The sequence below is a fragment of the Heterodontus francisci genome, chromosome 10 (genome assembly GCF_036365525.1).
Source record: "Heterodontus francisci isolate sHetFra1 chromosome 10, sHetFra1.hap1, whole genome shotgun sequence".
NCBI lineage: Eukaryota > Metazoa > Chordata > Chondrichthyes > Heterodontiformes > Heterodontidae > Heterodontus > Heterodontus francisci.
The window spans coordinates 37637179-37659744 of NC_090380.1; the positions used below are offsets into that span (position 1 = coordinate 37637179).

The 22566-nt window shown below is 41.4% G+C and overlaps 1 protein-coding gene across 1 annotated transcript in view; it reads right to left on the bottom strand.

The window, feature by feature from the left end:
* The window catches only part of rab9a (RAB9A, member RAS oncogene family), a 78476-nt gene that overhangs the window by 21793 nt on the left and 34117 nt on the right, over positions 1–22566 (bottom strand). The window contains exon 3 of the mRNA XM_068040463.1: positions 14957–15047. The gene's annotated coding sequence lies outside the window, so the exon portion shown is untranslated. The remainder of the gene's footprint in view (positions 1–14956; positions 15048–22566) is intronic.

Sequence of the window (22566 nt, forward strand, 5' to 3'; positions counted from 1 at the left end):
TTAGAATGTGAACCAGAAACACCTTTTAAGTTGGAAAATCCATTTCAGGCTCTCTGTTACAAGGGAATTAGAAGATTAAGCGGTAGCTATAAACTTAATTAGTTGGTGGTGTTGGTAATGTAGACAGATTGACTCAAAAGAAGGGTTCAAGGTACCATAAAATGACAATTATAGATAAAATTATAAAATGGAATGGTACTTAGAAATTGATGCCAAGTAAACCCAATTATAAACATTTTGACCAGATAAATGCTCACAACTTCAAGAGCAGGGCATTTCCAGTAAAAAAAAACATTAAGTGGAGATGGTAGCTAATGATATTACCATATATGGATCTCAAAAGCAGGAAAAACACACACGCAAGGTAACATCTATATGCTAAAAGGTCAGATGATAGTTTAGAAACAGTATAAACATAAGGGTTTTTGAAACAAAGAAATTAGAAGTATTGAATTCCTCATCAATGCTTCTCAATCTATGGCATACTTGGGGAATTTAAGGTAAAAGTTTACTTTAAATTTTGATGGATATTCTAAGATATTTTGCTGTAACAATATCAAGGTTGAACTTTTAGATTCTATTTTAGAAATAAGATTATGTGTTACATCTCTTCGTAATCTTTGATATTGTGATATACTTATCCACTTAGTGTACTGCATGTTTAATTCTTTAATATATTTTTAATATAATTTTAATATAATTAATAAATATATAAAAAGTAATAAATAGTCTCATGTAGCATTCTGCATACAACTACAAGAACCCCCTCTCTGTGTCTCTTTAAGTGGAGAGATACGTATTGAAGAGAGTTTCCCAGACCCTTATAATATCTGGGATATTTATGACTTAGCCATAATTTTTTTTTTTAAATAGGCTGTCTGAAAGGTGGTAATATTCTCTGTTCGTTTTCTTTCTTTGAGGAAAGACTAGTTCAGTTCTTTGGACCCAAATAAGTGTCTAAAAGAATTTGTCTGGTTTGAACTTTAATTAAAGGAGATTTATAGGGGTGTAGGCATGATTTGGTTTAGTCCCTATAAGATGTTAAAGTCATAAATCACTTCATGGGAACCAGGAGGTAATATTGGAGAGGAAAACCAAGGCGCAGAGAGAATTGGGAGACTGATAGCACTACAATAAGAAATAGTAAGGCATTACATGGGGTCAGTGTAAGAGGGAATGTAATAAGGTCTAAATTATGTTTACCATGTATGTATATGAAAGCGCAAAGTGTGGTAAATAAGCTTGGTGAGCTGCAGGTGCAGATAGACACATGGAAATATGATGTTGTGGCAATAATAGAGACCTGGCTCAAAAAAGGACAGGACTTGATACTAAATATTTCTGGTTACAAGATGTTCAGGAAAGATAATGAATGAAGGAAAGGAGATGGGTAATGAATAAGGAGAATATTACAGTGCTGGACAGAAAGGATATTCTAGAGGTCAAGGAAAGAATCTATTTGGTTAGATCTAAGAAATAATAGAGGTACATTGCTGGGGTACTCTATACGCCACCGAGTAGTGGGAAGGATATAGAGGAACAAATATGTAAGGAAATTACAGAGAGATGCAAGAATTATAAAGTAGTTTTAATGGGGGACTTTAATTATCCTAATCTAGACTGGGATAGTAGTCATGTAAAAGGCAGAGAGGGGCAAGAGTTTCTAGAGTGTGTTCAGGAGAATTTTCTATATCAGTATGTTTCCAATCCAAATTGGAAGGAGGCATTGCTGGATCTGGTTCTGGGGAATGAGGTGGGTCAAGTGTCAGTAGGGGAACATTTAGGGGACAATGACCATAGCATCATAAGGTTTAGGTTAGCTATGGAAAAGGACAAGGAGCAATCCAGAGTAAAGATAATTAATTGGGGAAGGGCCAAATTCAATGGAGGGAGAATTGATCTGGCCCAAGTAAATTGGAATCAAAGATTGGAAGGCAAAACTGTAACTGAACGAGGGACTACTTTTAAAGAGGAGATAGCTCGGGTACAGTCAAGGTACATTCCCATGAAGGGGAAAGGTAGGGCAAACAGATCCAGAGCTCCCTGGATAGCAAAAGAGATAGAGAGTAAGGTGAAGCAGAAAATTGCTGCATGTGGCAGATGTCAGGTGGATAATACAATTGAGAACCAGGCTGAATATAGAAAGTTCAGAGGGGAAGTGAAAAAATAAATAAGAGAAGCAAAGAGAGTATGAGAAGACACTCGAGGTTAACATAAAAGGGAATCTAAAAGTCTTCTATAAGCACATACAACGTAAAAGTGTGGTAAAAGGAGGAGTGGGACCAATTAGGGGCCTAAAAAGGGATTTACATATGGAGGCAGAGGGCATAGCTGAGGTACTAAATGAGTAGTTTGCACCTATCTTTACCAAGGAAGAAGATGCTGTCCAAGTCCATGGTGCCTATGGTGAAAGAGATGGTAGTTGAGACACTAGATGAGCTAAAAATTGATAAAGAGGAGGTATTAGATAGCTGGCTGTACTTAAAGTTGATAAGTCACCAGGACCAGATGAGATGCATCCAAGGATACTTAGGGAAGTAAGGGTGGAGATTGCAGAGGCACTGGCCATAATCATCCAATCCTCCTTAGATGCAGGAGTGGTTCCAGAGGACTGGAGAATTGCAAATGTTACACCCTTGTACAAAAAAGGTGTAAGGACAGGCCCAGCAACTACAGGCCAGTCAGTTTTACCTTGGTGGTGGGAAAGCTTTTAGAAACGATAATTCAGAACAAAATTAATAGTCACTTGGACAAATGTGGATTTATTAAGGAAAGTCAGCATAGATTTGTGAAGGGCAAATCATGTTTAACTTGCTTGAGTTTTTTTGATGCGGTAACAGAGAGGGTTGTTGAGAGTAATGTGGTTGATGTGGTTACATGACCTTCCAAAAGACATTTGATAAAGTGCCACAAAACAGGCTTGTCATCAAAGTTAGGGCCCACAGAATAAATGGATCATTAGCAGCATGGATATGAAATTGGCTGAGTGACAGGAAACAGAGAGTAGTTGTGAACGGTTATTTTTCAGATTGGAGAAAGGTATATAGTGGGATTCCCCAGTAGTAGGTGTTGGGACCCCTACTTTTCTTGATATATATTAATGATCTAGACTTGGGTATACATGGCACAATTGCAAAATTTGCGGATGACACAAAAGTTGGAAGTATTGTGCACTGTGAGGAGGATAGTGATAAACGTCAAGAGGACATAGACCAGCTGGTGGAATGGACAAACAAGTGGCAGATGAAATTTAATGCACAAAATATGAAGTGATTCATTTTCGTCGGAAGACTGAGGGGAGGCAATATAAATTAAAGGGTACAATTCCAAAGTGGGTGCAGGAGCAGAGGGACTTGGGGGTATATGTGCACAAAACATTAAAGGTTGCAAGTCAGGTTGACAAAGCAGTTAATAAAGAATATGGGATCCATGGCTTTATAAATGAGGCCATAGAGTACAAAAACAAGGAAGTTATGATAAACCTGTATAAAACACTGGTTTGGCCTTAATTGGAGTATTGTGTCCATTTCTGGACACCATACTTTCAGAAGGATGTTAAGGCATTAGAGAGAGCCCAGAAAAGATTCATGAGAATGGTTCCAGGGATGAGGAACTACGTGGATAGGTTGGAAAAGCTGGGTCTGTTCTCCTTGGAGAAGTGAAGACTAAGAGGAGATTTGATAGAGGTGCTCAAAATCATGAGGGGTCTGGACAGAGCAGATAGGGAGAAACTGTTCCCATTGGCGGATGGAGCCAGAACCAGAGGACACCAATTTGAGGTGTTTGGCAAAAGGAGCAACAGTAACATGAGAAAATACTTTTTTCCGTTTTTTCCGTAGCGAGTGGTTAGGATCTGGAATGCGCTGACTGAGAGTGTGGTGGAAGCAGGTTCAATCGAGGCATTCAAAAGAGATCTGGATAATTATCTGAAGAGAAAAAATGTGCGGGGCTACAGGGAAAAGGCAGGGGAGTGAGACTTGCCGAGTTGTTTCTGTAGAGAGCTGGCATAGACATGTTGTGCTGAATGTCCTCCTGTGCTGTAACCATTCTATGTTTCTATTCTGTGAAATGTTCTACTCCTTAATGCTGTGGATGCTCCATTGTTCAGTATATTCAAAGTTGAGATCAATAGAGTTTTGGGGCACTAGAAGGAATCACACGATATGGGAAATAGGGCAGGAGAGTGGTATTGAGGTAGAAAATGGTCTTATTGAATGGTGGGGCAGGATCGAGGGACCATGTGGCCGAGTCCTGCTCTTATTTCTTATGTTTTTAAGAATGGCCGCGTAATCCCAGTGTAACAGTGCCCGGGCAGAAGTCAGTGCCTTAAGGAGAGAAAGGGGGGGAGGAGATTAATTAAAAAAACAGAAAAAAATCTCAATGTGGCAGCTGGAGGATTAACAAGAAAAACCCATTTCTACACAATAAATTTCTCACCCATCAAGATGTATTTATAAGACACAATAAACTTTGAACGAACAAATCTAACCAACTTGGAGACACCCAAGAATGGGATTTAGATCTGGTATAAGAAATGCACTAAGTGTTATGGGTGATTCTTTGATCTGACACACCTAAAACAAGCTATGCTGTTAAGGAGCAGAGTCTGTTGTAGCCTGGCAAAAGAAAATAAAAAATGACTTGAAACTACTCACTAATTGCCTAAAAATGACAAAAAAAAACTAATATATACAATATCTCCAGTTGAACATAGCCATTTCATAAATAATTTCCTCTTAGTATAAAGGATGGACCTTGAATCTATAACACTATATTTCATTGTACAAGTACTGCCAGTCACATCTGGCTCCACAGTCATCAATACACACTGGGTATAGACTCTTGTTTTTCAAAAGCCAGGAACCTAATTAAAACAAACAAAAAGGCAATAAATACAACCAAACACTGCTGCAACTATTCCCCCCCAAAAAATAGACTAAATGTACAAAATAGAACATTGTGGATGTCATAAGCCATTAACACTGATTAACACCATGGTGTTATTTTTGAAATATCAGTATTTTTTTTACTCTGGCTGAGTAACAAGCTGTCTTGATTTAAAGCAGCCATTATAAGTTAATGCCATATGTTATGAGAATGCTTCCATTTTTTTGAGGTCTCTTATTTTAGAATTGTGGACATTGGTTCATTTGGGGAAAATGAAAAGATTCCATGGATGTAATTTTTTACAAGGGTCACTGAGCGATCTTGTTTGAAAACAAATCTTTACTGGATTTCACATGCCTTAAATTCAATAAACAACAGAACCTTCCTGACTTGGGGAAGATGTTTACAGAGAAGTAAAATGTCAAGATTTATGGTGGTCAGGAGGTTTCGATTTTGGAATCTTTTTAAGTTTTATTGGGGTGTGAACTATGTTGTAAGCAGTTGGATTTGTAGCCTGTTGAAAAACACCCAGCTCCTCTTTCTCTACCTCTTTGGAAAAACCCTGCAAATCCAGGTTGTGAGAGCTAAAACCCCTGATGCCATATTTCTCCTGAGATGCTTCTGGAAGGCCTGCCAGATTAATTCTCAACACCGCCGGAAAAGAACTGCTCCAGGAAAGATCCTAGTGACCCGTCCACGTGTACTTGGATGCCGGACTGTATGCCATTCGGGGACACAACATATCTCATCCTTTTTCTTCAAAAATTAACAAGTATTTGGCCAAAGTATTCTTTTTTGTCTTTTTTCATAAAAGACCTCTACAGGGAAAATTTCTTTTATTTTTTTCCTTTAACCAGTGTGTGGGTGAGTGTGCATGTTGGGTATTTAAAAAGGGAACTTTCATATTTCAATCTGTGGGTTAATGCTTTGCTTTGTTACTGATAATTTTGTTGTTTATTAAAGAAACCTGGTGGTGTATTTTATTCTGGGATAAAGAGTATATATGATTGACCTTATCGATAACTGGGTAAACATTTAAAAATATGTTTTGACCTGTGTAGAAGTGGAACTAGAAAAGACAGTACACTCCTCCCACCTCGGTGGTAAGGCATATGTATCTTTCAGTGAGTTTGAGGGCAATTGCTTACCACCAGACAATGTTTTATGCTGCTTCATTCATAGTCATCACAAAAAGCAATTTCTATAGGCAAGCCCATACTCCTATCATATTAAACTTAACATGGCCCATGAAGTGACTGGGATGACATGCCTCAGTTAACAATCTACCCTTGTACCATTGAGATGTTCACATTGAGATATGCCCATCATAAATTCCTAACCTCACTGGTATGAAAATTCTTATTGTAATTTATATGGAAAAATAGATCAACGACTTTGAAGAAAGGTAGCACTTAGCTTTCATTGACACTTTAAATTCTTTTCTGAGACCAATAGAACCATATTTCAAAATTCTTTTTCAGGATCTTTTAACTCAAATCAATAACAGGATACTTAGCTCCATCGAGTTCTGTCTCACTGCTGCAAAATGGAGCTAAACAGGTGAACTAAAGATATGACCAAAACTCTTCTGTATATAGCCTAGACTGGCTCTGCACTTCCCTCCCTAAATCTTGCCACCTCTTTACATCTCTTTCTTCCTTTAAACCTACCTCTTTGATCAATTTGCCCTAATATTGCCTGATGTGGCTTGGTGTCTAATTTTGCTTTAAAACGCTCCTGTGAAGTGCTTCGGGATGTTTTATTACGTTAAAGGTGCTACGTAAATATAAGTTGTTATTGTAGACAGGTGCCCATGGATACGAAATGGTTAATCAAACATAATGTAATAGAAGGGTCTGAAAGGGTCAATCTTGAGAGAATGTAAAGAATACCTCTCACCATGATGACATAAATCATGTGAGAGAGAGTCGAGAACAGATACAGCGTGGCCTTTGAAGGCTAGTGCGGAATGTATATCTTCTTCTTCTTCTATGGTCTCCTTGTCTCGGGAGACAATGGGTAAGCACCTAGAGGGGTCAGTGGTTTGTGGAGCAGCGCCTGGAGTGGCTATAAAGACCAATACTAGAGTGACAGACTCTTCCACAGGTGCTGCAGATAAAATTGGTTGTCAGGGCTGTTTCGCAGTTGGCTCTCCCCTTGCGCTTCTGTCTTTTTTCCTGCCAACTGCTCAGTCTCTTTGACTCGCCACACTTTAGCCCCGCCTTTATGGCTGCCCGCCAGCTCTGGTGATCGCTGGCAACTGACTCCCACGACTTGTGATCAATGTCATAGGACTTCATGTCGCGTTTGCAGACGTCTTTAAAGTGGAGACATGGACGGCCAGTGGGTCTGATACCAGTGGCGAGCTCGCTGTACAATGTGTCCTTGGGGATCCGGCCATCTTCCATGCGGCTCACATGGCCAAGCCATCTCAAGCGTCGCTGACTCAGTAGGGTGTATATGCTGGGGATATTGGCCGCCTCGAGGATTTCTGTGTTGGAGATACGGTCCTGCCACCTGATGCCAAGAATTCTCCAGAGGCAGCGAAGATGGAATGAATTGAGACGTTGCTCTTGGCTGACATACGTTGTCCAGGCCTCGCTGCCGTAGAGCAAGGTACTGAGGACACAGGCTTGATACACTCGGACTTTTGTGTTCCGTGTCAGTGCGCCATTTTCCTACACACTCTTGGCCAGTCTGGACATAGCAGTGGAAGCCTTTCCCATGTGCTTGTTGATTTCTGCATCGAGAGACAGGTTACTGGTGATAGTTGAGCCTTGGTAGGTGAACTCTTGAACCACTTCCAGAGCGTGGTCGCCGATATTGATGGATGGAGCATTACTGACGTCCTGTCCCATGATGTTCATTTTCTTGAGGCTGATGGTTAGGCCAAATTCGTTGCAGGCAGCCGCAAACCTGTCGATGAGATTCTGCAGACACTCTTCAGTGTGAGATGTTAATGCAAAGACATCAGCAAAGAGAAGTTCCCTGATGAGGACTTTCCGTACTTTGGTCTTCGCTCTTAGACGGGCAAGGTTGAACAACCTGCCACCTGATCTTGCGTGGAGGAAAATTCCTTCTTCTGAAGACTTGAACGCATGTGAGAGCAGCAGGGAGAAGAAAATCCCAAATAGTGTAAGTGCAAGAACACAGCCCTGTTTCACGCCACTCAGGATAGGAAAGGGGTCTGATGAGGCGCCGCTATGCTGAATTGTGCCTTTCATATTGTCATGGAATGAGGTGATGTTACTTAGCTTTGGTGGACATCCGATCTTTTCTAGTAGTCTGAAGAGACCACTTCTGCTGACGAGGTCAAAGGCTTTGGTGAGATCAATGAAAGCAACGTAGAGGGGCATCTGTTGTTCACAGCATTTCTCCTGTAGTTGACGAAGGGAGAACAGCATGTCAATGGTCGATCTCTCTGCTCGAAAGCCACACTGTGCCTCAGGGTAGACATGCTCGGCCAGCATCTGGAGCCTGTTTAAAGCGACTCGAGCGAAGACTTTCCCCACTATGCTGAGCAGGGAGATTCCACGGTAGTTGTTGCAGTCACCGCGGTCACCTTTGTTTTTATAGACGGTGATTATATTGGCATCGAGCATGTCCTGTGGTACTGCTCCCTCATCCCAGCACAGGCAAAGCAATTCGTAGAGTGCTGAGAGTATAGCAGGCTTAGCACTCTTAATTATTTCAGGGTTAATGCCATCCTTATAGTTATGAAATAAATAGATAAATAGACTCAATACAGTGGCAGCATACAGAACCAGACATATAACATGGTGAACAGTGGTGGGATGGTGATCAGCTGTGGATACTGTACCCAGAAGAGAACATTTAAAGCAACTAGCAGAAAAGAGAAAAAAAACTGCAGACCTTATGAGGCTGAGAGAAGCTCCGCAGAACAGAAGCGTGGCTGCCTTCAAATCAATTCCATTGATCAGTGAGTTATAGTGCCAGTGCTCAAGGAATAGCAGTTTTAAAAAGCCTTTGAAGAGCTTAAAGTAATTTCTGAAGGCATCAGAAAAAAAACAATACTTCACTCAGGCTGGATGCGAGGGCGAAGAGAGGGAAACCCTTGATAAGTGCCAGAACTGCCGAAAAGCGCGGAAAATGCCCAAACACAGCAGGGAGACTCCATTAACGTTGCCAAGCCCGAGAAGAAAAACCAATAACCTACAGCTCTCAAAGGGGAAAACCCTAGAACAGCCTATTAAAAGAGCAGGGAACTCTCAAACAGCTGTGCTTCTTTAAAAAAATGTCTATAAAATAAAACAACATGGATCAAAAACTGAGAATGCCGGAGTGTTTCAAAAGTCAAGAGGGACCCAATCAGACTCAAAATTGGGTATTATGGGAAAAAAGGTTTCTTAGGTATAGAATTGCATCTAAATTGGACAGCAAGTCTGAAGCAGAGCAAGTGAATACATTTATTATATTCAATTATGCTATTGCTGATATAATAGCAAGACAAGGTATTAGTGAAACATCTGCCAAATTTGACAAAATTTTTAAAAGTTTTAAATTCCTATTTCCAATTGCGCAGTAATAGGATTGTTGAAAGAGCAAAATTCAATAAAAGGGTCCATAAACCAGGTGAAATGGTTGATACCTTTATCAATGACCTTTACAATCTTGCAGAGGGATGTGAGTATGGAGACCTTAAAGATGAATTGATAAGAGATCATATTGTTGTGGACGTTGCAGATGATACCATATCAGACATTTTACACTCTAAAGAAGACCTCATTCTGGTGAGGCAAGCTGTAGACAGGAAGAACAACAGAGCAATCCTGCAAGGTGAAGAAAGACCTTGCTTCAGGGCACCACCAGCAACGGTGCAGTTCTTTCACCAGAGGGCTGAAAAAGAGGCGCCAGGAAAAAAGGTGCACTTGGGAGGAAAGCAAAAGACGCCATTAAATCCTGCCAGCAATGTGGCGCCAACAGTACCCATAGATGCGAGCAATGTCCTGCCAATAGAGCAGAATGCTTTGATTGCAGAAAAATAGGGCATTTCAGTAAGATGTGTCAAAATAAAATCTCGATTACTTCAAGCTCTAAAGGAAAAGCATTTAAGAACAGAGAGGTTATCAAAGTTCAACAATTTCCTGCAGCAGACCAATCAAAACATTTTCTGGGTGAGATCAATGATCTGAATCAAGCATTTTGGTCCGCAGTTATGTCAATGGACATATCACTAATTTCAAACTCAACATCGGAGCAAGTGTAACAGTCTTATCTGACAGAGCCGTGGCTGGCCACGCACTTACTGTAACCAACGGAAACTCAGTTACATGGCCCATGAGGGGTTGAACTTGAAGTGAAGGGGAAGTTACAGGCAACATTTCAGTACAAGGGAAAGCAGATATTAGAAACACTATATGTGCTAAGAAATCATGAGTTCTCAATTCTTAAGTAGAAGAGCTTATGTTGACCTTCATCCTACAGAGAAAGTAGAAGAAGTTATACAAGAAGAATCCAGGAGTCACTTTCAAGAGGGATTTCTGAAATTGTTCACAGGTCTAGGGAGACTGAAGACCAAATATAGTATCACTTTGCAAAAAGACACTAAACCATTTTGTCTCTTCACGCTGAGGAAGATTCCACACCCACTAATGAAGCCTGTTAATGAGGCTATACATTGCTGTTCGGAAATGGTTCCAGTTCCTAAACCAAACGCGGATCTTCGCATTTGCGTAGACATACGAACATACGAATTAGGAGCAGGAGTAGGCCACTCGGCCCCTCAAGCCTGCTCTGCTGTTCAATAAGATCATGGCTGATCTGATTGTAACCTCAACTCCACCGCCTACCCCCGATAATCTGTCACCCACTTGCTTATCAAGAATCTATCTACCTCAAAAATATTTAAAGTCTCTGCTTCAAACGCCTTTTGAGGAAGAGAGTTCCAAAGTCTTATGACCCTCTGAGAGAAAATATTTCTCCTCAGCTCTGTCTTAAATGGGCGACCCCTTATTTTTAAATAGTGACACCTGGCTCTAGATTCTCCCACAAGGGGAAACATCCTTTCCACATCCACCCTGTTGAGACCCCTCAGAATCAAATATGTTTCTATCAAGTCGCCCCTTACTCTTCTAAACTCCAGTGGATACAAGCCTAGCCTGTCCAACCTCTCATCATAAGACAACCAGGCTATTCCAGGTATTGGTCTAATAAACCTTCTGTGATCTGCTTCCAACGTATTTGTATCCTTTCTTAAATAATGTATACAGTACTCCAAATGTGATCTCAACAATGCCCTGTATAACTGAAGCATAGCCTCCCTACTTTTGTATTCAATTCCCCTTGCAATAAATGAGAACATTTTTATCTATTTAGAGATACAGCACTGAAACAGGCCCTTCGGCCCACCGAGTCTGTGCTGACCAACAACCACCCATTTATACTAACCCTACAGTAATCCCCCATATTCCCTACTACCTACCTATACTAGAGGCAATTTACAATGGCCAATTTACCTATCACCTGTAAGTCTTTGGCTGTGGGAGGAAACCGGAGTACCCAGCGAAAACCCACGCGGTCACAAGGAGAACTTGCAAACTCCACACAGGCAGTACCCAGAATTGAACCCGGGTCCCCGGAGTTGTGAGGCTGCGGTACTAACCACTGCGCCACTGTGCCGCCCAAACATTCTATTAGCTTTCCTAATTACTTGCTGAACCTGCATACCAATCTTTTGCGATTCATGCACTCGGATACCCAGATCCCTCTGCATCTCAGAGCTTTGCAATCTCTGACCATTTAGATAATATGCTTTTTTATTCTTCCTGCCAAAATGTACAATTTCACATTTTCCCACATTATACTCCATTTGCCAGATCTTTGCCCACTTGGTGAACCTATCTATACCCCTTTTAAGCCTCCTTATGTCCTCTTCACAAGTTACTTTCCTACCTATCTTTGTTTCATCAGCAAATTAGTAACCATACCTTCGGTCCCTTCAGCCAACTCATTTACATAAATAGTGAAAAGTTGAGGCCTCAGCACTGTTCCCTGTGGCACACCACTCGTTACATCTTGCCAACCAGAAAATGACCCATTTATGCCTACTCTGTTTCCTGCTGGCTAGCCAATCTTCTATCCATGCCAATATGTTACCCCCCAAAACCATGAGCTTTTATTTTCCGCAATGACCTTTGGTGTGGCACCTTATCAAATGCCTTCTGGAAATCTAAGTACAGTACATCCACTGGTTCCCCTTTATCCACAGCACTTGTTACTTCTTCAAAGAACTCCAATAAATTGGTTAAACATGATTTCCCTTTCACAAAACCATGTTGACTCTGCCTGATTACCCTGAATTTTTCTAAGTGCCTTGCTATAACGTCTCTAATAATAGCTTCTAACATTTTCCCAAAGACAGATGTTAAGCTAACTGGCCTGTAGTTTCCTGCTTTCTGTCTCCCTTCCTTTTTGAATAAGGCAGTTACATTCGCCTTCGTTAATTACATAGACCTAACTCAACTTAATAATGCAGTGGCATGAGCAGTCATTCCGATGTCATCAGTGGTCGAACGTTTGGTATAGTGGCTTGTGGTAAGTTCCATTCGAAAAGAAGCCAAGGCTATTGACAACCTCATTACTCCCTTTGAAAGATTTTATTTATTTATTTAGAGATACAGCACTGAAACAGGCCCTTCGGCCCACCGAGTCTGTGCCGACCAACAACCACCCATTTATACTAACCCTACAGTAATCCCATATTCCCTACCACCACTAGGGGCAATTTACAATGGCCAATTTACCTATCACCTGCAAGTCTTTGGGAGGAAACCGGAGCACCCAGCGAAAACCCACGTGGTCACAGGGAGAACCTGCAAGCTCCGCACAGGCAGTACCCAGAATTGAACCCGGGTCCCTGAAGCTGTGAGGCTGCGGTGCTAACCACTGCGCTGCCCATGTTTTGTTTTAATCATCTTCCACTTGGTATCACCTCAGCACTGGAAATATTCCAGATAACTGTGTCAAATATGCTACAGGGTCTGGAAGGTGTAATCTGCCATATGGATGATGTCCTAATTCATGGGGAGTCCATAGAAGAACATAACCGAAGGGTTAGAGCGATTTTGAATTGTCTGCAAGACAACGGCATAACATTCAATAAGAAGTGCGAGTTTCCTAAAACCTCCATTCGTTTTTTGGGAACAGTGTCAGCAGCAGCGGCATAATAGACCTGCAAAAGATGAGAGCCATTAGCGAATTTTCACTTCCTACTTTGACTCATGATCTTCAATGGTTTTTTAGCTCGGCCAAACGGAATGTGCCTCCTGTGGTATGTGGAAAGTTGTGGACGCACCATGTTTCCTTGACAAACACATCTGCAGCAAATGTCACCAGCTGCAGAAGCTTGAGCTCCGAGCAAAATTAAAGAAGGTACTATACGGAGAAATAGAAGGAATCTTATTCCTTTACAGCAAAGATGTTAATTGGTCATACATTTAGACAAATCATATGTTGAACCGGAAATTCAGAAAGCACCGAATATTACAAACTTCAATGAAGGCCGTCCAAGTCAAGACACGAGATCAGAGAAGGACTACCTATCTTCCACATCTGGCAATAACAAGATCTCGGGAGAGTTGTGAAGACTCCTGGCAGATTGAATCTATGAAGTCAGAGATTGCGGGGGGAGATGTAAATAAAAAAAGTGAATGGATGTAAATATATATTTGTATAAAGACTTGGGGGGAGAGGTAGCATAAGGGTCTGAAATGGTTAATCTTGAGAGAATGTAAAGAATACCGCTCACCATGATGATGCAAGAGATCATGTAGGAGAGACTCGAGAACAGGTACAGCATGGCTTTTGAAGGAGTCACACACACTAGTCTGAAGTGTACATAGTTGTTATGAAATAAATATTAATGTTTAAATATTACAGTCTAAGAACCTCTCTGGCTAGACTCAATACGGTGGCAGCATACAGAACCAAACATATAACACATAATACATAGTATCTACAGTACAGAACGTGCTAATAAGCCGAAGTGATCAAGGCATGGTGTTTAGGCTCTTCCCACCCTACTTTAACAGTATCTACATTTCCTTCTATTCATTTCTCCCTCATGTACTTATCTAGCTGTCCCTTAAATGCATCTATGTTATTCACTTCAAACACTCCATCAGGTAGCAAGTTTCACATTCTAACCACTTGTTGGGTAAAAAAGTTTTTCTTGAATTTCCTAGTGGATTGATTGGTGACTACCTTATATTTGTGTCCTCTGTTTTTGACTTCCCATAAATGGTAACCTCTTCCCTGCATCTACCCTATCAAAATTCTTCATAATTCTATTAGGTCACCCCTCAATCTTTTACTGTCTGGAGAAGAGAGCCCTAGCCTCAGTCTTCCCTAATAGTTATAACCTCTCAATTCTGGTATCAATAATGAGAGATGCTTGCAATTCACACAGCCTCAGGATAAGAGGTAAGCCATTTAGCACTGAGATGAGGAGGAATTTCTTAACTCAGAGGGTGGTAAATCTGTGGAATTCTCTACCGCAGAGGGCTGTGGAGGCTCAGTCATTGAGTATGTTCAAGATAGAAATCGATAGATTTCTAGATATTAAAGATATCAAGGGATATGATAGTGTGAAAAAATGGCTTTGAAGTAGAAGATCAACCATGATCTAGTTGAATAGCAGAGCAGGCTCGAGGGGCTGAATGACCTACTCCTGCTCCTATTTCCTATGTTCCTATGACACCTGGCATCAGCGTAATCCAAGAATTTTTAAAGTTGACACAACGAGCACCTGGTTAGCTTCTTCAATCAAATTATGCTTATTTTCGATTAAAATTATGTATTTTGTCAATGGTTTATGGATTTGTGTTCTGCATTTCACAAGTTAAAACAAGTTATCTTAAGAACAACCTTCAAAATACTTTTTGCAAATGCATGCTACAAAATGAGCTTTATGCGGCCATGCATCAAGTAAATTGGAAAGAAGTCTATTAGACTACTACTTTTAGGATTGTATGCTAGAAATGTAAAATAAAAAGTCCCAAGGAAGGATGCACACAGAACCTATCATTTCTTATTACAGATGCTGACTAACCTGCTCTCATTTCCTGTTTTAATTCCACTTTTTCAGCATTTGTACTGTTTTCTTCTTCTTAAGTCAGTGTTCTTGATTATCAGACTTGTGTCTGGAAAAACAATCATAAAGTGCATTGAACAATTAAGATTTATCACCAGGTCATCATAATTAATTATCTTAGTCTTAATAGAGACAATGCTATCCAGACAGCACAGTTTGTCTTTATCATGTCTTTGTATATCTGTGATAAAACTAGCTGTTCATTGCTCAAGTAAAATGCAATCTTGCAGATTGATTTCTCAAATGAAAGCTAGAAGGACCACTTCTCCATTTTCATAGTCAAGGAGCAGCACTTTATTGGCAGTATACAAAACCTGCAGAATCAGGCTGATAGGCCTCAGTATGTGCAGAGCAAAAATCACAGGAGAAGTTGTTTATGAATTATGTGAGGCAGTGCTACATGCTTTTACTGGCCTCATTAGATCTGACAAAATTATTTCACAGTAGAACGGAATTGTTACAGCGCAGAAGGAGGCCATTCGGCCCATCGTGTCTGCACCGGTTGTCCGAATGAGCAATTCACCTAATGCCATTCTCCTGCCTTCTCCCCATAACCTTGCACATTCTTCCTTTTCAAATAACATTCTAATTCCCTTTTGAAAGCGTTGATTAAACCTGCCTCCACCACACTCTCAGGCAGTGCGTTCCAAACCACTTGCTGTGTGAAAAAGTTTTTCTCATGTCGCTTTTGCTCCTTTTGCCAATCACTTTAAATCTGTGCCCTCTCATTCTCGATCCGTTCATGAGTGGGAACAGTTTTTCCTTATTCACTCTGTCCTGACCCCTCATGATTCTGAATACCTCCATGAAATCTCACCTCAGCCTTCTCTTCAAGAAAAACAATTCCAACTTCTCCAATCTATCCTCATAACTGAAGTTCCTCATCCCTGGAACCATTCTCATGAATCTTTTCTGTACTCTCGCCAATGTCTTCACCTTTTTCCTAAAGTGTAGCACCCAGAATTGGATGCAATACTCCAGTTGAGGCTGAATTAGTGTCTTATACAAGTTCAACATAACCTCCTTGCTCAAGTACTCTATGCCCCTATTAGATTAGATTAGATTAGAGATACAGCACTGAAACAGGCCCTTCGGCCCACCGAGTCTGTGCCGAACATCAACCACCCATTTATACTAATCCTACACTAATCCCATATTCCTACCAAACATCCCCACCTGTCTCTATATTTCCCTACCACCTACCTATACTAGTGACAATTTATAATGGCCAATTTACCTATCAACCTGCAAGTCTTTTGGCTTGTGGGAGGAAACCGGAGCACCCGGAGAAAACCCACGCAGACACAGGGAGAACTTGCAAACTCCACACAGGCAGTACCCGGAATCGAACCCGGGTCCCTGGAGCTGTGAGGCTGCGGTGCTAACCACTGCGCCACTGTGCCGCCCGGATACTGTATGCTTTATTAACTGCTCTCTGAACCTGTCCTGCCACCTTCAATGACTTATGCACATATACCTCAAGGTCCCTCAGATCCTGCATCCCCTTTAGAGTTATACCCTTTATGTTATATTGTCTCTCCATGTTCTTCCTACCAAAATGAATCACTTCACATTTCTCTGCATTGAACTGGTCCTACAATGATTACCTATGGTCTTCTGTAGTGCAACTCCTGGGTCATGGAGCATCCATATAAATGAGTACTGGGAGGCCTTCAAGCTGCTTAATCTAAAACTCTATCACTTAAAGGCTAGGTTCCAATATTTTTAAGAGGTGCATTTTGATTCTGTTTATGACTTGCCTGACTAAACTTTGTGTATTTTATTCAACATGTTTTTTCTACTGCTTGCTGTTTTTCTCCAATTCAACTCTTCTTCAGTGCATGCTTCCAACATCAGCATGCTTGCTGCTATCAATTGTCTCCTATAGCTGCCAACACAGTGATCAGCATAGGCAGCTTTTCCATTGCGCCTGCCAGTGGATGTCTTAGATTTGGTGGAGGAAGTCAAATTCCTTTGGACAGAAGCAAGGCAGGTGTGCATCCACCTGCAGGAGCCTAGGAATTATATATTCCAACAGAATGACCTCTTTCTATGCTGTAAATCTTTCTAGGTTTCCATGTTTCTAAGTACAATTACTTGGGCATTTGTAAAGCAGCAGCAGAACCAGTGGGGTCATGATCCTCCCATTCATTTTGAACTCGGCCAACACATCTTTGGAGGACCACCTTCAATTTGCTCCCAGGAACCTTTGTCTATGACCTCCAGGTGCAGCCTGCAAGTCTGTATGGTTTCAGATTAGCTAAATTCACATTCTCCAGTTCCCAACTTGGTCCCCTTACTGACAGGTCAGCCAAATCTTGAGTTTGATACCCCCAGTCAGCCAAACCTAGCTCCACCACTGATCTGATAAGACCTGCCTTCATTGTCTATGCTTCCGCAATAGGTCTCACCAAGTTGTACCTTCTTCTGGAGCCTAACCTCCATACATCTAGCATAGGGACAGCACTGCTCATTGTGTTTAAAGTCTATCACTCCTCTATTAATTCTGTAAAACATGACTTCCCTTTAACAGAATGTCTTTGATTAACCCATTCATTTCTAAATATTGATGAATTTGGTATGAATTATTGTTCCAAGAGTTTGCCCATATCGTACATTAGACTAACTGTTCTACAGTTATCTGATTTATTCTTCTCTCCCTTCTTGAACAAAGCTATACATTGGCTACTCTCCAGTTCAATGCCATAATTTACAAATTTAAGGAGCATGGAAAAATTGTGGCCAAAGCCTCTTCTATCTCTCCACTGACTTCTTTCAATTATCTAAGATACATGCCATCAGAGCCTTGTGAGTTATCCACTCTGAGTTCTACTAATGTTTTCAAACCAATTTCTTCTCTACAATTACCTTTAATAATTGTTCCATATACACTACATCTCCATTCACACTTCCAATATCATTTGAAAAAAATTGATGCAAATCTGTTTTTTTTATTTTAATATCTCCACCGTACTTTCATCCTTCTCAATCAGACACCCACATTCATCGCAAAACATAACTGGGACTCAGGGTTATTTGAAATGCACCAGAAAATACAATGGATAGGTGGGGTGGTTGTACTATATTCTTCTGTCTGAAACTGTTACCATGTTACCTTTGCTTTAACTATTCTTTTACTGTTTATATGCTAATGAACACCTGTATTATGTTTTGTTATTTGCTAACCTTTTCATATTCCCTTTTAGTTCTTCTAATCTTCCTCTCAGCTCCCCACTTTCTATATTCCCCATCAGTTCCTTTAACGTTGTTACCCTAATTTTAATTGTATTCCTCCCTTATAAGTTTCAGGTCAGTTTTAATCTTTTTATTCTTCTTTGATGCATCTCCTTTTCACCTTATTTGAATATGTGCATCTTGTACTCTATCCATCTTTTATTTGAAGATTTCCCACTGCTGAAATGTCAACTATTTTGCTAAATATACTGCCCTGTCAATTTGGCCCAGGTCCCTTCTTATCTCACTGGACTTTGCTTGTTTTCTTCCTGTAGATTTATCTTTGACTCCTCATTGTTCTTTTCTGTTCTTACACTGAGCCTGTCTACACTGTGGGTGCTTTTGCGCAATTATTCTCTTATCATCACATTAATTATTTATCCCAGTTCTTTTCCCAGAAATTAAATTAAGCATTTTTTTTTCTTTTGGACTACAAATATACTGATCTAAGGAACAGTTTAGGATGCATTTAAAAAAAAACTTGCTCCACCTTGATCACAAGCATTAGCTTTATTCCAGTCTATCTTGGAATTGTTAAAAATCACCCAATTCTATTGCCCTGTTGTTCTCAAATATTTTGAACACAGGGAGAATGTCCACCATCTCTCATCTTGCTGAACTGTCTGCAGATTTGCACCTCTACTTCATCTCCATCGTTTGGTCACCTGTAATACACACTGGAAATGGCACCATTTTACATCCTATTTGTTAACGTTACCCGTATCGATTCTGTTTTAACACAACCACCCCCAGTACATCCTTACATTCAGCTCTGAGACAGAATTCTTCAATAACATTGCCAGCCCATTTCTGTCCTTATCTCACCTGAAAATGTTCTAACCCAGAACTTGGGATAGAAGTTCCCTCCTTGCAGTGTTCAGAGCATGTCGGTGGGAAGCCCAATCCATTTTGATAGTTGAGCCTTATTAAAATAGGGCAGTTGGTATAAATCAAGCACCCCAGGGCAGCCCACTGGGTTCCAAGCTGCTGGAATATCATGTGACTGCGAAAAACAGTTCCACACAAGTTAGATGTAGAAGAAGAAAATGGAGGCTGTGGCCAGGTGATGCAGTACCTGAATCCTCTCTTTGATGGCTCGCATGAACATACTATTGTATGAGTTTCGTATGAGCAGGATCGTCCTACAGTGCACTCTGGCCAGCGAACAGCACTGTTACAGCTGCCAGCCACAACATCTGGGAACAATTGCAGAAGGAGATGGCAGACCTTAAGGAAATGACCAAAGTAACCTTACCCAATGGTATCATTTACCAGGTAGATGGCCCACCTACACATGCCACAAAGTGTTGCTGAGCAACCTGCTCTGCATATACTGCTGGACTCCCTGCACTTATGGCCATGCAGCAGTCGGCAGCTACGATGCACTTTTTGTGCTCATGGGCAGCAAAGAAAATAAATGCATGGTTATGTTGAATGATACATTAGTCACTTGTTCCATATATTTATGGGTAGCACATTGCCTGGTAGACTGGATGGAGGAGAAGTCATAAATGTAACCCGCCTGCACCTGTTAGTGTTACCTCTATAGTACAGGTTGGCTACATGTATCCTTGCAGCAGATAGAAGAGATCTGTAAGCAGTTTCATGCTGAGTCAGGGCCTCCAGAGCCAATTCCACACATTATTTCCAGGTCAGCTACAGACCTGATTGCCTAGCATCAATGCATTTGGGGTCCAAATGGCTCTGCTGCATTCTGATCTCTGTGTCATATTTTATTTAATCAAGTTCTACTTCAAGCATGAAGCATTATGATTAGATGCTTTCAAAGTAACTTAATGTTAAGGTTTGCCAGCCACGGCTCACCTCTGAGTCAGATGGTTTTTCCACTCCGAACTTGAAAGCAAAACTTTAGCCTGACACACTGAGGGAATGCTGCACTGTTAGAGGTACTGTTTTTCAGATGAGATGACATTAAAACAAGGGCCCATCAGCTCCAAGGGAAACTATGACATGCTCTTTATACTCGTTGGCAGCAAATGAGATAAAATGCTTAACTATCAAGCAATATCCACGAGAGTCATAGAGTCACAGAGTCATACAGCACAGAAACAGGCCCTTTGGCCCATCGTGTCTGTGCCGGCCATCAAGCACCTATCCTAATCCCATTTTCCAGTACTTGGCCCATAGCCTTGTATGCTATGGCATTTCAAGTGCTCATCTAAATACTTCTTAAATGTTGTGAGGGTTCCTGCCTCTACCAGCCCTTCAGGCAGTGCATTCCAGATTCCAACCACCATCTGGGTGAAAAACTTTTTCCTCAAATCCCCTCTAAACCTCCTGCCCCTTACCTTAAATCTATGCCCCCTGGTTATTGACCCCTTCGCTAAGGGAAAAAGTTTCTTCCTATCTATCCTATCAATGCCCCTCATAATTTTGTATACCTTAATCAGGTCCCCCCTCAGCCTTCTCTGCTCTAAGGAAAACAGCCCTAGCCTATCCAGTCTCTCTACATAGCTGAAATGCTCCAGCCCAGGCAACATCCTGGTGAATCTCCTCTGCACCCTCTCCAGTGCAATCACATCCTTCCTATAGTGTGGTGACCAGAACTATACACAGTACTCCAGCTGTGGCCTAACTAGCCTTTTATACAGCTCCATCATAACCTCCCTGCTCTTATATTCTATGCCTCGGCTAATAAAGGCAAGTATCCCATATGCCTTCCTAACCACCTTATCTACCTGTGCTGCTGCCTTCAGTGATCTCTGGACAAGCACACCAAGGTCCCTCTGACCCTCTCTACTTCCTAGGGTCCTACCATCCATTGTATATTCCCTTGCCATGTTAGTCCTCCCAAAATGCATCACCTCACACTTCTCAGGAATAAATTCCATTTGCCACTGCTCCGCCCATCTTACCAGCCCATCTATATCGTCCTGTAATCTAAGACTTTCCTCCTCACTATTTACGACACCACCAATTTTCGCGTCATCTGTGAACTTACTGATCATACCTCCTGTATTCACATCTAGATCATTAATGTACACGAAAAACAGCAAGGGTCCCAGCACCGATCCCTGTGGTACACCACTGGTCACAGGCCTCCATTCGCAAAAACAACCCTTGACCATCACCTTCTGTCTCCTGACACTAAGCCAATTTTGGATCCAGTTTGCCAAATTGTCCTGGATCCCATGGACTCTTACCTTCTTAACCAATCTCCCATGCGGAACCTTATCAAAAATCTTACTAAAGTCCATGTAGACTACATCAACTGCTTTACCGTCATCTAGACACTGCCTCAAAAAATTCAATCAAGTTTGTTAGACACGATCTCCCCCTGACAAAACCATGCTGACTATCCCTGATTAATCTCTGCCTCTCCAAGTGGAGATCAATCCTGTCCCTCAGAAGTTTTTCCAATAGTTTCCCTACCATTGATGTTAGACTCACTAGCCTGTAATTACCTGGTTTATCCCTGCTACCTTTCTTAAATAATGGTACCACATTCATTGTCCTTCAGTCCTCTGGTGGCCAGAGAGGCTTTAAAAATTTGTGTCAGAGCCCCTGCTATCTCCTCCCTTGCCTCACATAACAGCCTGGGACACATCTTGGGGATTTATCCACTATTAAGCCAGCTACTTCCTCCCTTTCAGTGCTAATTTGTTCAAGTTTTTTCAATTCATCTGCCTTACTTGTAAGACTCCTTGCATTAAAATAGATGCAATCCAGCCTTGCATTATTCACTTGTGCCTTAACAGGTCTATATTTGCTCTGCCTTCCAGACTGACTTAGTTTCTCTTCTATATTTGACTGTGCATCACCCCCTACTGTACATCCACTCTGTATCCCATCCCCCTGCCAAATTACTTTGAACCCCCCTCCCAACAGCAGTAGCAAACCTCCCAGCAAGGATGTTGGTCCTGTTCCGGTTCAGGTGCAAACCTGTCCAACTGGTACAGGTCCCACCTTTGCTAGAAACAGACCCAGTGATCCAGGAAACTAAAGCCCTCCCTCCTGCACCATATCTTCAGCCACGCATTCATCTGCTCTGTCCTCCTATTCCTATACTCATTAGCCCATGGCACCGGGAGTAATCCAGAGATTACAACCTTTGAGGTCCTGCTTTTTAATCTGCTACCTAGCTGCCCAAATTCTTGTTGCAGGACCTCAGCCCTCTTTCTACCTATATCATTGGTACCATTGTGAACCATGACCTCTGACTATTCACCGTCCCCCTTCAGAATGTCCTGCAGCCACTCCGTGACATCCTTGACCCCAGCACCAGGGAGGCAACATACCATCCTGGAGTCACATTTGCAGCCAAAGAAATGCCTATCTGTACCCTTTATGATAGACTCCCCTATCACTTTAGC